The following is a 16,866-nucleotide window of genomic DNA, read 5'->3' as shown; positions in this document are numbered from 1 at the left end:
TTTTTACTTTTTAATTCCAGAAAATCCTCCACCTCCTCCATTTCTTCACAAAACTTTCTGCTGAATGACTTTCAGTCTGCAGACCATAACATGTTTTATTTCTCTCCACTGCTAGCTTATTCCCCCTAAACTTCCACATGCTAAAAAGTGTCACATTTTAGAAAAAATTCTTGCTAGAAAAAATTTTGTAGTGACATTACATTTGTTGCCACTTCTTCCAGCCACTTTCCAGTGTGCTTTATAATGAAAGTAAGAACCATAACTGGGAGTTTTATTGGCAATTAAGTGTCTAAAGACCATGCAGATTTTCTTCTGTATTGTATAAAAATCTTAAATGTTTAATAAATATTTAATCAAACAAATTCTAGCAACATGCCTTGTTTTAGGAATCTAGCTTTAATAAAAATTCAAACACTATTAGTTAATTATTATTGAAAACATTAATATTTCAAAATACCCTTTGGGTCAAGCAATCTTTAAGAAACAATGACTTTTACTTATTTTAATTAAAGTATCCCTTATTAAATTTTTACAGCTCTGCTCGTTCTAAACATCCCCTTTACAACTCTGCTTTTCTCCTTTCCTTTCCTGAGATTCATTCTCCTCTCTCTCGCCCCCTCTCCCGCTCCTCCTCCCTCCTTCTCTCTCTCTCTCTCTCCCCTCCCCCATCCTCCTTTCCTCTTTCCCTTCCTTCTTCCCTCTCTCCCTCTCCCCCTCCACCTCTTGTGTGCACTTAAAAACCGAAACTTGTTGGGGAGGGGGTGAGGAGGGTGCGTCGTTTTCTCCGACCGGAGACAAGGATTTTCCATCGCCTAAAAGAGGCCATCAAGTTTCAACATTGCGAGGCACGACTTCTAATCACATCCTTCCCGGAAAAGTACAAACAGTTCCTCAGCCGAGGTCCCCCACCTCCCACGCGCTTCCAGCTCGCTCTCCCCTCGGAGAGCCCCGAGACAGCCTTCCAAACACCTGTGACTCATCCGAGAGGCTGCCACCGAGGAACCATTTGCATATCCTCCCCCACCTTCCCTGGCGCCTAATGCACAACAAAGGACAGGAATACTGCTTTATGATTCTTATTTTTAACCTGTCACATGACCAGCAAAGTAGCCCTTCTCGCTCACGCCCTGTTTTGAGCATCAGAGGACCCCCAAGCCAGCCTCGACTGGTACCCAGGATTTGCGCACTGAATGGACCACCAGAATTTTGTAGCGTCCCAGTGATTGTTAAACTCGCAGCCGTCCTCATTCCCGCAGGAAGTCTAGGCGGTTCTATAAGTGTGAACACGCCTCTGTGGATTATTCCAAAGAAATCCAACATAAAACCCCAGGCTCTGATGGCAAGTTCAACCGAAAACGTCTTATCTATTTTGTCCTCTGCAAACAACCCTCAACTCTTAAGCCTTGAACTCCAGAAAACCCACTCTGTTTAGGTTAACTGCCCTTCCCTTCGCCTCTCCCACCTCCAGCTGATTTGATATCTCTCAGCGATAATTGCTCTGACGTACTTTAAAATATCATGTGCGTGTCTCTCTTCCCAACTGACCACTTTAGTGAGAACTGCAAGACCTCGATGCTGCTTTGATAAAATGAAGAAATCACTCATAAATATAGCAACACACGTAGCCTGTCCATATATGGGGCTGATGAGGGTGAATAGGGATGCCCCTTCGGACCCTCTTCTTAGAAAAAAGAAGTTGCAGCTGAAATTTCCCCCACCTCGCCCCCGCCTCCTACTACTCCTGTTTTCCCCTCCCTTTCGATGACTCAACCAAAGACAACTCAGCAGGAGAAAGATTTTTTATACATAATTGTATATATATCATATATACATACATATATTATACATACACACATATACACACATACATAGATATACATATATACACATATACAAATAAAGAATATCAAAACCAGTCGTAGGATAAATGTGTTTGCCCGAGACCGGGTGTTAAAATGGAGTTATAAGAATCATCCCGTTGCCGTGATTATAAAAGACTAAAATATAAAGGTTTGCAGTAAAGCGCTCAGGGAGCTGAGTCAAGATCTCCGCACCTCGTGGCTTCTCCCCTCCCACCCCCAGCCTGTCCTCCCTCCGCCCTCTCCACAACACACCTCCCCCCGCCCCTCCAGGAGAAGGCTATTAAAAGCTGCTGACGTCAAAAGGGACGGCCATCTTTGATGAGGGCAGAGCTCACGTTGCATTGAAGACGAAACCTCGGGGAGGTCAGACGCTGTCTTTCCTTCCCTCTCTGCTCCGCTGCTCCTCCACACTTGCAACCTGCAGGGGCCGGGCGAACACCACCCTCTGGAGAAGCTAAGGTAAGGAGCCCACTCCCCAGGTCTTGTTTCTGGCTCTGGATGGCTGTATACCCAGAGAGGACCACAGCTAACAGACCAAGTGAGCTTGGGCAAATACAAGTATTTGTGCACCTAGGGTGCGGTATTCCATACGTGCGCGTCTGGCTAGACTCCCGCTTGGAGCTTTATAAAGTATTTTCGAGGTGAGCTGCTTAGGTAAGGGATGAATGGGGACGCTGCAGATGGTGCGGTTCGGAGGAAGCGCAAGGTTACGTACTGAATAATAACTTACTCTTTTGAAACAGTAGTGGGATCCTCTCTTCCATTTTGCGATGCAGTTTTCAGAGATGTTTAGGCTGCTTTTTTCTCTCCTGTAGACCAAAATAAACAAACCCTGTTGTTCTAACCCTATTATTACGACTGTTGATGTTAGGGCGCTATTACCCAGGGAAGAATTGGGGAGAAGGCAGGGTGTCGGCGCCGGGGAGACGAAAAGAGAAGGAGGAGTTCCCGCCTTGGGCAAGCTGAGCTGCAGAAGCGACAGCAGCCTCCATGCCCCACAGACTTGATTTATGTCGCCTGCTTCACATCAACTGCAGGCTGGTGGGAGGCAGGCGGGTCGTGCTGGCTAGGAGGGCCCTGTAGAGAGCGGGGGTGGGCTCGCCTTGGGGACTGCGGCGGACCGCACTCAGTACCCTGGACAGCGATACTGAGGGGCCGCGGTGGCACCTTCGACCTTTCAGCACCGCGGACAGCAGTCCCGGCCGCTGCGTTGCATCTGCGGCAGAGATGCCCGGCCAGGGCTAGATGTTCCAGGGCTAGAGGCCAAATTGCCTGAGACCTTGATCCCACAGAGACTCCTAACAGAGCAGACGTGGTAGGTTAAAAAGAAATAAAGAAAAATAAATCCTGCCCACCGAGGCTCCTTTGCAAGCAATTACCTGCTCCCATCCTCGCAGCTCCTGTATAGTTTCAAAAAAATAAAAGTCTACCTGCGGAAATTTTCTGTATCACCTTCTTACATTTTTGCTAGGAAGTAAACACATTTTGAAAAAAAAAAAAGTCTACATTTATCCTCCAGTAGGATATCAAAGCTTTCGTTTGCTTTTGTTTTTAACACAGAGTAGATCTGTCTACAGATCTTAGATAGGCACGAATGAGGTATACATGAAGATGCCAATATGATCTGTTTATAGATATGATATATCTCCATATATATTTCTATTTGATAAAAATATGGAGGAAGTTGAACTAAGAAGAATCAACTTTAAAAATAAATTTGTCTTCCTCTTCCTTCTCTCCCATCCTTATAATTAGGCATGATCCCAAGCACAGACCCACAAAAAATACACTTTGAGAAATATTACAGTTCCTATAGGGTATAGATTTACCCTCTTTGCCATGGTTTCAGAGTAAGTGAAAGTATTTCCGATGGACATTGGTTATCTCAGGTAATCATTTCTGATTTTGACATTAAGACTGATCTTTCTCAGAACCCAACTGTGTCCTTCAGAGTAATACTAGTAAAAGGACTATGGAGTTAGACTGGAATTGGACTCTGACCTAAAGATCTACTGCAATTTCTGTTATGGCGCTGCGGGATTTTGCTGAGGTGGTGATAAGTAATTTAACCATTTTCTGCTGTGAGAAATAGAGCCTCTAAGTGAACAAATTATCACAGGGATATTTATAGCTGTTCGATGTAGATAAAATTTGCATAAAAATACCAGGAGCAAAATTCTACTATTTGAGTAACTGTTAAATAAGAGAAACAGTGTCATAAGTAAGATTCTACTATTTGAGAAATTGTTAAATAAGAGAAAATGCTATCATGATCTCCTGAAAAGCCTCAAAATAAGATCTTGGACTGTGTTTAGTGCATCATAACTCCAATCATTTATATACTAGAGGTGCTAAAATACCTTGTCTATATAGAGAAGTATTTTCATTCCCAGCTATTTATTTCCTACTGTTTTTCATTTTAATGGAAAACCATGTGTTTCCATATAAATATATATTAGTTTGTTATTGTATATGGATCCAAAATTATTATCCAAGAGTATGTAATTGCATGGAAAATTTTTATAACTGCAATCTGCAGATGAAATAAACAACTGTGTTTAATGATGGGAGGAAGAGAGAAAAGACGGGTATGAGTCTTCAAAAAGGCTTTGACTTTATGCTGCATGTCCAGACAGCTCTCTGCGTAGTTGCGTCAAATGAAAAAGCCTAGTGCTGCCGGAATTACGTGCTTGGACGTTAGTAATTACTGCTGGGTTTGTGTGCTAGTGGAAGATTGGGGGTGGGGTGATGGGTGCGGAAGTAGAAGACTGCAGTGAAGCTGGCAAAGGGCACAGATCTGGGAGGAAGTGGTGATGTGCATAATTATGGAGTTAATTCTAGAATAGCTTACTGAGAAATTAAAGCAAAACATAATTAAAGTATGAATTTAACATTTACATTATTGATAAGCTTCAGGAAAAAATCAAGAGATTACCTATTTTAAGTTTTAAATTTTAAAAATTCAGGGCAATAGAGTGAGAGGAGGCAGGAGCAGATGTACCTAGGGATGCACCAGGAAACATTCACACAGACCCTCCAATAGTACCTGTTTATTTGCTCACTGGCATTTTCTGTATTACTACCTTGGCACTCAGAATACAAAACAATTTATAATCTTATGAACCTCTCCATGGTAAAAACTCCTGAGAATTCAGTTTTATTTTTACTTTGTTAAACATGCACAACCACATTTGTACAAATGATACAAACTGCCCCTTAATTAGCTTGTCTAAAAATATTCTTAAGCTTTAAGTGTTAACCCAGAGTAATGTTTATCAATCAGAGATTGATGTTTTTGCCAGTAATACCTCTTCCCAAGGCAGCTGGCCTTTAAGCAGAACATGTAGGTTTTGATGATTAGTAGAAATGAGAGATAATTTGAGAAAAAGGTTGAGAGAGAAGATATAAAGGATAAAATAGATAAATCTGCTCTTTAGCTGATGCACTATGAAAAAACTATTTTTCTTACATTACAGAACTGCTTTATAATGCTATAAAGATAAGAAAATTGTTGTTTTCAGCCTCAGCAGTAGATACGTTTCTGCAGTGTCATCCCTTGTCAGCAGGGACCAACCTGATAGGAAAATATTGATCAATCAGTGAGCACCAGATATATAAATAAACCCCATGGAGGATATAAAGTCTCATGCTTATACCATCTTTGACCTCAATAAGTTTAGTGCTAGTGATCTTAATGAAAACAATAAACAACAAAATTTAATAAATAATATCAGAAAGAAAATGCAATAAAACGGTAGAAGAAAAACCATGAGGGAGTGTATAATTACTTGCCAAGTGAATGTGACTGAAACTAAGAAATGTAAATTCTGAGGAGGACAGTTATGCAGTATGACAATTAGACTAGAATGATCTGAGAGAAAAGGAAGGACTTGAGCAGACTTTTGGAGATGAGAAAGAGGAGAAGGAGGTCTTCAAAGTTACATCATAGGCAGAACTACAAGTTAGGCAACCCTAAATTATAGTCAGCAAACCCTAAAAATGTTCATCCATTTGGGTGGAGTATGAAGTTTGTGTAGGGAAATATGCTAGAATGGAGAGTTGGAGCATTCTGTGGAAGGCCTTGAATGCTTAACTGAGGATTTAGTACTTTATCCTCTAAAGTTGATTTCTGAGCAGAAGCTGATATAACAAAGTAATTAACGTTTTAATATCTAGGAATTGCTATTGACAGAATGTATTAAATTTGTATTCTTCCAGAAATAGAGAGAAACAATTGGTATCATAAGGGTTGATTAATTTAGAAAAAAGACTCAGCCCTCGTTTAGGCATCTTTTATGGTCACTCTTCAGGATACAGATGAGTCTATCTATATCCTGAAGAGTGACCTAATCTCGCCCAGAAGTTAATTGTAAGCGTCAATTTTCCATTACTGACTAAAACAAATTATTCAAGATGAGCACCTGCCAGAGAGATTGAAAAGTGGGTCAGGAATCTCGTGATGAGAGGTCCCCAGAAGGTAAACTTGAATAATAAACATGCCTAACACTCTCTTACATCCTCTGAGTATCTTGCATTGTCAGATACACTGGCAGGAAGGATAAAAAAAGATACCAGTTTTTCTGTGTGTGTTTCAGGCAACATATGACACATAGAACCAGCCCCAAGTGGCTAAAACTGAAAAAAATAAAGATGCTATGGTAAAATTTTGGACAACTGAGGTGAGGTGGGCATTATATCCTATTTCTTTTTCTACCATCCTTGCTGATTACCCTCACTTAAGAGCTAGCTTGGGGTCTGAACTATACCCATTTCCTTTTTAATCTTTTACTCTCCCAGCAGAGCTTCAAAATTCCATATCCTGATGTAACTGCTTAACCGAAATAGTCAATGGCTTGGTGTGGAGGAAGAAATAGCAATTGCAGCCATAAATCTTGTTGCTATTTCAATTCTGGCTCTGAAGTATCAAGGGACTATCTTCATCTGTTCTTCACCAAAACACTGGCAGAAGAGACATCCTTAAGATAAAGTTTTGATTTTCAAGCTGCCTCCCTGGGGGAAATTTGGAAGTAGTGAGGTTTGATGCTGTAGGAAGAGGTCAGACTGGTGGGTATTAAACTGAGTGCAGAGAGCTTTCCAAGTATCAGTTAAGAGGGAGGGAGGAGATGCGACATAGCATTGAGGAAGCAGGACATGATGAGTGGAGAAAGAGTTTTTTTAAAAATTATTCTTACAAGAGGAAAGAGACTTCAGAGAAATTTCCAGAGAACCTTGGCCGCACTATAAACTCTTCAGAATTGCTATTATTGCTGTAATGATTATAGCTACTCATTTCTACAAAGTTTTCTTAATAAGGATCTCAAAGCACTTTACCCAGTATAAAAGTCCAAGCAGTTTCTGATTTCTAAATGAATGATGCAAACCATGGTCATATGAGTTTGCATATAATATTAGATCACATTTAGTAAACCATAAATCTGATTTCAAAGGACAAATACCTAAAGCAGTGAATAGGCTTGTTGGGGAAGAAGAGTGAGTCACTAATTCTAAAAGCTTTACCTGTACTAGTTCACTGAAGCCTCATAACAACCTTGTAGCCAGGGTACTATTATTATTTCCATTTTACGAATGGGGAAGCTGAGGCAGAGAGAGGCTAAGAAACATACCTAACATAACAGAGCAGAGCCAGGATTGAAATGCAGTCACTCTCACTCTAGAGACTAAGCTCTTAACTATATATTATGCTATCTCTTGCATCATACACATTTTTCATATTGGTCAAATGAGGCACAGAGAATGTACATGATTTTTTTTTGTTTTTTGTTTTGCAATGTCTTCTCCCCTTCAGTTGGCAGCAGGGTGCGATGGCAAGGATGCTAATCAGAAGTCAGGAAATCTGGGTCTAGTCCCGAAGCAACTGCTTGTAATTTCCTGTTCTGGAATCATGCCATCTTTAAATAAGTCATTCAACCACTACTGAACTCAGTTTCTTCATCTGCAGAATGGTAGAACTGGACTAATGTTTTCCAATATTCCTACCATTCAGACGTCAATTAAATCAGTGTGAAAACCCCAGGTAATAGGTCTGGATCTATTGACCCAATGGTCTCAGTTGGCACTGCCTTAATACTGCTTTAGTAACTGACCGGACTTCTGCCCCCATCGTAATATTAATTAAATCCACAGCTTCCCTCTACCTCAATCAGTCTCTCTCTCTCTCTTCCTCTCTCTCTCTTTTTCTCCCTAATTGCTTTGCCATCATCTTCCTGAAGTCTTTCTGGTCAGATGTAAGAAATCCTGGCTCTTTCTTCAAAGCCCTGATCTGAGTCATCACTGCTTTGGGGATTTCCCATCCTTCTCAATCAGATTTATTGCTGTCTGGCACAGACTATTTTCTACAACCTGCCTAAACTTTTTATCATTCTTTTTCAATCCAATTAACTATTTTTTTATTTCTTTCTAGACCCCCTTTAGATCATCTCCTCTGTCTGACTTAAAGCAATTTATTAGCTATTTCCTCACTCCTTCTTTTTCTTCATCTGCCACCCAGAAAAAGGAGAACAGAAGCTTTCATAGAATCTGTGAGCTCTTAAGTACTTAAAAAGTAACATTTTCGTATGACCCGAATCACATGATATCAGTAGCCAGCTCAAAAACTAATCAAATCTGGAGGATGAGTGTGGCATGTGGTAAAATAACATTTCAAAACAGCTTTAAGGAGAGGAGGAAGTTTAAAGAGTTTAAAGAGAGGAGGAAGATTTAAAGTTCAGAGGCTAGCAACTGGCAGTACGATATTAATTAAATTCATAGTCACGTGAATTAAATTCATACGTTTCAGGAAAGCCATGTTCTTGTTGCTTCAACCCTGTTTCTACTGCAGATTTCAGAATCTTTCTCAAAATAAAGTATGATATTACAAGAGGAGATTCTACCTGTTTTTCTTATTGCTGATTCACAGAGGTTAGCGTCAGTAGTGATCAACTGATGATTAGAACATATCTGTAACCCTAAAAAGAGTTGGGGTAAAATCCTGTTTAAAGGATTTTCCTTTAATGTTTCCTTTTAAATGCTTAACAACCATTCTAGTGAAACTCAAAGTGAATTACAATGCCTGTACCGGATTAATGCTGAATGACAGCTGCATGAGACATGGATTGCTTTCTTTGGTCTGGAAAAAATATATTTGATCCTTTTAGCTAATAAAAGGAAGTCAAATTCTGATCCATGTGAAAGGAAAACTAAAACAATTCACTTACCTTGTCTTCTGCATTTGGGTTTTGTTAGTGTTGATCTGATTTGGTTCCCATTACCCAAAAATGCCTAATTGTCATGTCTTAAATTGAGACTGTTTGCACTTTCTGCTGACTCACCTCATCTTGTCTTCCAAGCTGGTCCAATTTATACTTGAAGAATAAGGTTATTTTCTTGCTTAGACGGTAGGTTCTATAATACAACCTCTGGTTCTAGCTTCCCCATCACTTCCTATATCCATACTAGTCACAGATTTTGAACTTGGGAGATGACTTTTTATGCCTGCAGGCTTTAATTCGTGCTTTTTGTCCTTTACTGATGACAGCTTGTAAGCAAATGAAGCCTCTGAGGTGCCCCCCTGAGGCCAATCACCCTGCTCTCTTGCCTTATTCCTATTTTAGAGAAATCTCTCTTTAGCTCTGACAGTCCTTCAAGTTGAACAGAATTCCTCTTCCTTGGAGAATCTCAGACAAAATTGCTAATCTCCTTTACTCATGTACACCTTTTGTACAATTTCAAAGAATAATGATGACAAGTGCAAAACAATATATTGCTTAAATTTCCCTGCAGTTAGTCCAAGGTTGATCTGACAGTTAGCTATAGGTAAATCACACTGTGACTCCTCCATTAATAAACAGAAAAGAGAGAAATAAATACCAATAAGCCCTGCTAGAAAGAACACTGGCAAATGCTTCCAATATGCATTAGTCCTGGGGAGTGAATTTTTCTTTTAATGATAAAGTCTATTATAACCTCACTATAACACTAGAAATCAAGATAGTGTTCCTGAGTTAAGCCTGAGAAATTACTGAATGTGTCCACTTTTTCTAATTCCAAGATGACTGTCCTTTATCCTTCAAACATAAATCATCTGTTACCATGGCACTCTTCATTAATTCATTCATTCAACAAATACTTATTGAGCCCCTGTCATATACAGGAAAATGCTATACTGCTTACTAAAGAGAGAGCAGTAAGTAAAATAGGTGTGTTTCTGCCCTCGGTGAATTTTCTTGGGCACCCTCTTTTGAGGTATTATTATTTTAGAAGACATATATCACACGAGATCTCCTTTAGAAATATAAGACATTAGCTCAACTTAGAAAAAAATTGGTTCTCTTTCCAAAATATGCAAATGATTGAAGTTTTCTACTGAGTGGTCAGTATCCACAAATAGATTGCTACATCATAAACAGAATATATATTAAGAAACAGCTATCAAGGAACTTAGTAAATAATCTCAGTTATGCCCTTGTGTAAATTTGTCTCTATTCACGTGGCAATTAACTAGGACTTCACTAAAATTTCCTTAAATACATGTCTATATTCCAGTATCCCCGTCTATTGGGACTTCTGCCTATATAGACCATTTCCCACCACACATAGGGAAAACAGTTCAGCTTCAAGAAACATGGTACCTTCTAGGCTGGAAAACTTAGTCCCAACTCATTCACCTCAGTAGTGCAAGAATAGGGTGACAGAGAAAGAAACAGAAGCTTCTTTTGCATGGCATTACCTCCTGAGCCAATCCAATCTCCCCCTCTGAAAACTCTCTACCACTAAACAAGGCTCAAAGATTTAGGACCAGTTCCCCGGATATTAGTCCTCCAACGCCTAACTTTAGAAGTCTACCTCTTCTTAATAATGAGCAATGTTCTCATCTCCCATGTAAGGTTTATCACATTGCTTTGTAATTATATTCTTATGCATTTCTCTTTCTTAATAGACCATGAAAATCTTTGAAAGCAAGGGCAATATATTTACCAACTTTGAATCCTCAGTATCTATAACAGGTATCTATAACACGCCAGATATATAGGAAATGAATGAGTGAGTGGGGACATCAGCCACCCCTTTGCAGGGAAAAGAATTACACACTGTAAGTAATTCCTCCTTTTATTGATCAAATGTTATGATCGGAATAAAGATTCACCCTAAAGGTTGGAATAAAATTATACCCCAACTATCTGCCAAACTCTGGCATACATTTTATTTTTCTGACGCTGCTATATCACCTATGAGTTAGGGGTTAAAATACTAATGAAGAATTAGAAGATTCTCCGAAAAAGCATTGTTAAACACAAGTTTATAATCAGAGATGAAAAAAACCATTGTCTTTCAATGATTAAGTAAATTTCACATATAAAACCAAGCTGTTTAGTACATATAAAATACAGTTAAAATTCTTTACTTTTCACCAAGATGGAAAGAATATTTTCGGTGCCAGTGTCCACATTCATTTAGACATAGCTTATAGTCCCCAGGAGGATAGGTTGGGTAGCTTAGGCCAACTCTTGCCTTCAGGGTCACATATTTTCTACTGCTTTGTTAGAATTAGTGGCACAATCTATACAAGCTCTCTATATTGACTTGGATTCTTAGAAAGTGTCCTTTTTTTCAAACATCTAATGCTCTCTTGCCTAGGAGAGAAAAATAAACCTAGCTATGATGTGGTAAATTAGTCTCATTTATCTTTTTTTTAAAAAACGTGTGTAACGATTTCTTTATAGACCCATTTATCTTTAAGATAAGCCATCATCAACTGAACATTAAATTTGGCATTTCTTTTTTGCCCAGTATGTCTCAAAATAAGTCTAAAACCACTGGTCAGTTACTCTGCACTCTACTTTCTCAGCTTAGAATGAAGATATTACTTAATGACCAGAAGAAAAAAAGTAACTAACTTATTGAATGCCTGTGGCATGCCCCACTAGACCCTTGGCATACATTATCTCATTTAATTTCCATGGCAACCTTAAAAGAGTTTGGAATTCTTGTCTTTCTGACTGCAAATTTCATATTTTTCCCCATCACTCCATGAGTTTTTCAGTGAGTTGCACATAATCCATTGAGATCTTCTAATAGAAATCATGCTCCTGACATGTAGAACATGAGATAGCAAAATCCAAAGAACTCAGTCCTCTGGGCTAAAAAGTCAGATATGGTTATATATGTGACCAGGAGAATCTAAGTATTCAGATAAGATCATTGAGCCCTAGATTAAAAGTAAGATGGCTGCATACTTAGCCTATCTCTGCCACTTCAGTTGTGTGACTCTGGAACTTACCTACCCGAACTGAGCCTCAGTTTTCACATTTGTAAAAAGAAAACAGTAGCTGCCATTCATATGTCACATGGTTGTCATAAGACCTAAAGGAGCTAATGCTAGTGAAGGACTGTTACCTCCTCCATTCTTGGACAGAGGAAGGAACTATTGTTATTATATTTCATTATCTGTCACTTGCCATGCCAGTTTTCCAATATTCTTTATTATAGGTTATGTGAGGGCCATACGCTTCATTTTATCTTTATACTGTTGAGTTTGCTTAAAGAAACAACAGGTCTCGGTATCAATTTTTTTTTTTTTAGTTTGAGCAGCAGGCACAGTAAAATGGAAAATGTGTCAATAGCCTTTGAGTTTTCTATTTGAGGGGAGATTTTAAAAATGGCTTTGAATATTATCTCTGGGAATGGCCTTGTGATTCTCAGGATAATGTTTGGAGACCAAAGAGGCTTGGTTATGATTTAACTAAACACCGGTCTTTCTTGCTTAATGCCTTGGGTTTTAAGGCCCTTAAGGAGTTAAAGGAGATGATCTGCAAAATTTCCTGCTTTTCTTTAGCTTAAGAAAAAGAAATTTGCTATAAGCTATTTAGTGAAGCATTATTAAAGCTACATCTGTTGGCTTCATTTTGTATTCAGCTTTGTGTTAAGGTTTTTTGTTGTTGTTGTTGTAGCTGTTGTTGGGGACGGTTGGGTTCCTTATTAAAAATTGTGTGTGTGCATGTATGTGTACACAATGTGAAAACAGAGATGTGCAAATATAGGCTTTCCCGCAGCCAGCCTTGGGTACAAGATTCTTACATGCATCACTTCATTGTAAATCTTTAGCTTTATTCATAAGCCAATGAATATAAAATCTGAAAGTTATATGAACTATAAAATGTATACCCATAAGCTGCATCCACAGAATGATTCCCCTTCGAAGTTGGAAAGCAACCCTATTTGCAACAATGACCTCAAATTCTGCTTTTGGGAGATTTCCTGCAAATACAGGCTTACAGGACAAGAGAGCTTTCTGGGAAAAGTTTTTGAAACCCACACTATCTTTTGAGTGTCTAGTATGTGCTAGTTATTATATTACTGTTTATCGTGGCTAGTATTGTATTTCATTTCTACAGCAACCTCTTGAGTGGTAGGTATTATTTTCCACCCTTGACTCAGAGGATACTGTTTGGTTAAGGTCTCACCAAGGATTCTAAGGTGCTAATTGCACTCTCCTATCTATGAATCAACTAATGCATAGACGGGACTTAGTAATAAAAAATTTTAGACTTTTTGTTAAAGCCTAATAGGGGAAAAAATGGCTAGGACCAGCAGCCAGAATCAGACTAGTCTTACATTTAGTCTTACTCCAAGTCTAGACATTGAAACCTACCAAAGGAGAAGGGGCTATGAAGATACTTATAGTCAACAAGATGGATAGAATACCTTAGGTCCTAATTCTCTCCTTCACTAGGCTTCCCAAAGTGCAGAACCTGCCTCAGGAAGTTTGTAGATTGGAGAAGCAGTAAATGCTAGCTTGCTTTGGGCAGGCAGATCGCAGAGAAAAAGCCAAATGGGATGATGAGCTAGGCTTGCTCACTGCTTAGTTTTCTTCTCACAGAGTGCTAAAGTTGGGATGGGAAGAGCAAATAAAGGAAGATATGGAGGGTATGGTAGAAGCTGTCTTCCCAATACTGGTCTTCCCAAAGAGTGGAGGTGTCCATCTTAAGGAACAAGGTAGAAATTGATGAGTCTTTGAGAGGGAGAAAATGGTTTCTCTTCCTTCCACTCTGCTAATAGAGAGAAACTGAGTTTAAATTTAAGATCCCAAGTGCAATGTTACTGACCCTCCACAATCAATGACTTATTATTCTGGGCATTGATTCTCAAACTGTGCTCTTTGGACCAGCAGCATCAGCACTAAGAGCTTATTAGAAATGCAGTTCTCAGGCCCATCCCACACTTACTAAATTTGAAACTCTAGGGATAGGGCCAGGGAGTGTATTCTGTGTTTACAGCGTTTTCAGGTTATTCTGATGCATGCTTAAGTTTGAGAACCAATGTCGTAGAGATCTCAGTCACCCCTTCAGGTTTGACATTTATCTTAAATTGGGTCTGATGAAAGTGTGGTGACCATGACCATGTTATATGCATGGATAATCTGATGAGCTGGGCACTTGTGGCCTATATTAGGCTGACAAACTCAAAAATGAGAGCCAAACCAAGGATCTTGACACAGGATAGTTGACTAGGTGGTGAATTTCCCTTTAAGCCCACAACTATTTCCTATGTGGGCTTCATAGAGACATATGTGACCCAGTGGAAGAAAATATGAGTGTAAGCCTTTGCTCTAGCCAACCACAATATTGAATTTGCCACATTTTTTGGATACAATAAAGGGAAGGACAGAAAGGGAAAGAGAGGGAGAACTTTTCCCTCTGCATTCATTGATTCGAGCCCATCTTTCCACTGATCACCAAAAAGACCCAGTATAAAGCCAAGTCATCTGTAGTCCAATGAAAAAGTAAACATGAGGGGTTGGCATCTGATTGAATGACTGGGTGCAGGAAGGCACACAGATCCTAGAAGAAGAAGTGGGCCCAAAGATGCTATTGCGCTATCTTGTTTCTAGACAAGCAAATTCAGGTTCAAGGTCATGTACTCATTCCACTTGCTCTAGTCCCTTCTTTCTCTAGCATTCCAGGAGTCTGATTTTTTTTCATTTGTTTTATTTATTTGAGCTTGTTTTTAACTTTGGTTTCTTGAATACAACTTTTGTGTATTATCAACTTAGAAATTAGTCTTCCATATTAGGACTTGAGACTCACACGAGTGGCTCTTCCCCCTCTCTGCCACCCACTCTGCCTCCCCCCCAGCTCTACTAACAACTCTGACCAAATGGATCAGAGTTTGCCTCTGGGTGAAGCAGGCAAGGGTCCCTTGATCATTATTGAGATGCTTCTTTTGGATGCAATAAGCTTGTGACTTAAAGAAAAAAATGTCCTATATACAGAGACTGCATTTTTATTAGGTCACTTACCAAACAATTGTATTGATTCACCTTGCATCTGTTTAATGATACTTGTATTTTTTCCAAATTGTTTCCCTCACTATGATTCAAATTTTAAACTTTATGACAGCTCTAGAAAGGGCACTCCCTTAGTAAATGGCAGAATGAGCCAGGATGAAGATGTTGACCAGATGTCTGATTTTGGTTCTACTCCATAGATGAAAAACTAATGGATTCTAGGCTTACTACTGCTCACAAACTTATTTGGGCAGTGCTGGATTTCCAAATATCTTAAATGTTTTTTTAAGCAGGGCATTTCTTCTTCACTTTGCTCCAGAGCCTAACACTACATGTCTTTATGTACCTGGCCTAATCTACACATTTTTATCATCTTCTTAGCCCCTGTAAGCATTTGAGTTAGTTTCCACTACCTATCAAAGTAATGGCATTTTTGGTGGTTCTGTGATCTGCTCACATAGAATATAGGTAGAAGTTTCCTGGGTTATTTCACCACAGTTTTTGCCTTCAGATGTCTTCATGAGTTATGTCAATATTTTGAGAGACAAGATTGGGCGAATATGCAGCTTGATCACTGGCTATGCCAGGAACCAGTCACTCAAGCAGCAGCTCTTCTCCTATGCCATTTTGGGCTTTGCCCTATCTGAGGCCATGGGGCTCTTCTGTTTGATGGTCGCCTTCCTCATCCTCTTCGCCATGTAAGGCTCTGTGGGGGTCACCTACCATCCCTGCTGCTTTGACTCCAGGCCATGCTGGTACTGGAGTATGTTAAGCTTTACTATTAAATACAACATTTCTCTAACTGCCCCCCCCAAAACAGATTAACCAAGTTTTAATTTTTCATTTGAATAGATTGACCAAATTTTAATTTTTCATTTGAACAAAATTAGCTTTTTGTTTTTCCCATTGACCCTACTGGCAGTCTAGTTAAACTTATGGATCCCTTTATAGAGTGATATTTTTAATATATAAAGTAAAATACATAGGATTTTATAGGAAACAATTATATCGAAGTACAATTATCACAATATTTTTTATATTTGCGATATAGTAATATATAATCTTTTAAAATTAAAACATTAAATAACAATATTTGATGGTGAGTCTAACAATAATTTCAAAGTGGTGGTGAAAACATAAGATATTTTGAGATTTCTGTGACAACTATAAAGTGCTGTGAAGACATCTGAGATGTCTACTGATGATGCATCAGGCTTCGAGTGCTCCTCTAGCCCTCCCAGTAGTGGAGGAGGAAGAAGCCAGTGGAATGGAGGGAAGAGTGGATCTCTGTGTCATCTAGGCACGGGTGAGACCTGGGAGACCCTAATGTAGTTTTTTTTTGTTGTTGTATAACAAATTACCCTAAAATGTAGTGGCTTGAATCAGCAACCATTCAATTTCTTATTGCTCATGGTTTTGTGGGTTAACTAGGCGGTTCTTCAGTCAGTTGGCTAGGGTCTTGTTGGTCCATGAATGGTGGTTGGTGTCTATTCTTGGCTAAGGTGACAGTGGTGACTAGACTACATGTCTCTCATCATGTAAAATTAGCAAGAGAGGGCAAGCCCCAATACGTAAGCACTTTTCAAGTCTATTTAGGCTACCTTTGCTATTGTCCTATTGACCAAAGTAAGTCACATGGCCAAGCACATAGTTAGTGCGGGAGGGCCCACCCAAGATTATGAATACTGAGAGAGGAATTATATAGCCACCTTTGCAAAAATA

The 16,866-nt window shown here is 39.2% G+C and overlaps 1 protein-coding gene across 1 annotated transcript in view; it reads left to right on the top strand.

The window, feature by feature from the left end:
* Positions 1 to 2,221: 2,221 nt before the first annotated feature.
* Positions 2,222 to 16,866, top strand: part of SNAP25 (synaptosome associated protein 25) — a 77,495-nt gene continuing 62,850 nt past the window's right edge. The window contains exon 1 of the mRNA XM_039874486.1: positions 2,222 to 2,321. The gene's annotated coding sequence lies outside the window, so the exon portion shown is untranslated. The remainder of the gene's footprint in view (positions 2,322 to 16,866) is intronic.

This window comes from Pteropus medius, unplaced genomic scaffold, assembly GCF_902729225.1.
Source record: "Pteropus medius unplaced genomic scaffold, Ma_sr-lr_union100, whole genome shotgun sequence".
NCBI lineage: Eukaryota > Metazoa > Chordata > Mammalia > Chiroptera > Pteropodidae > Pteropus > Pteropus medius.
The sequence above is the reverse complement of the archived record's forward strand: the minus strand, read 5'-3'. Positions and strand labels throughout refer to the sequence as shown.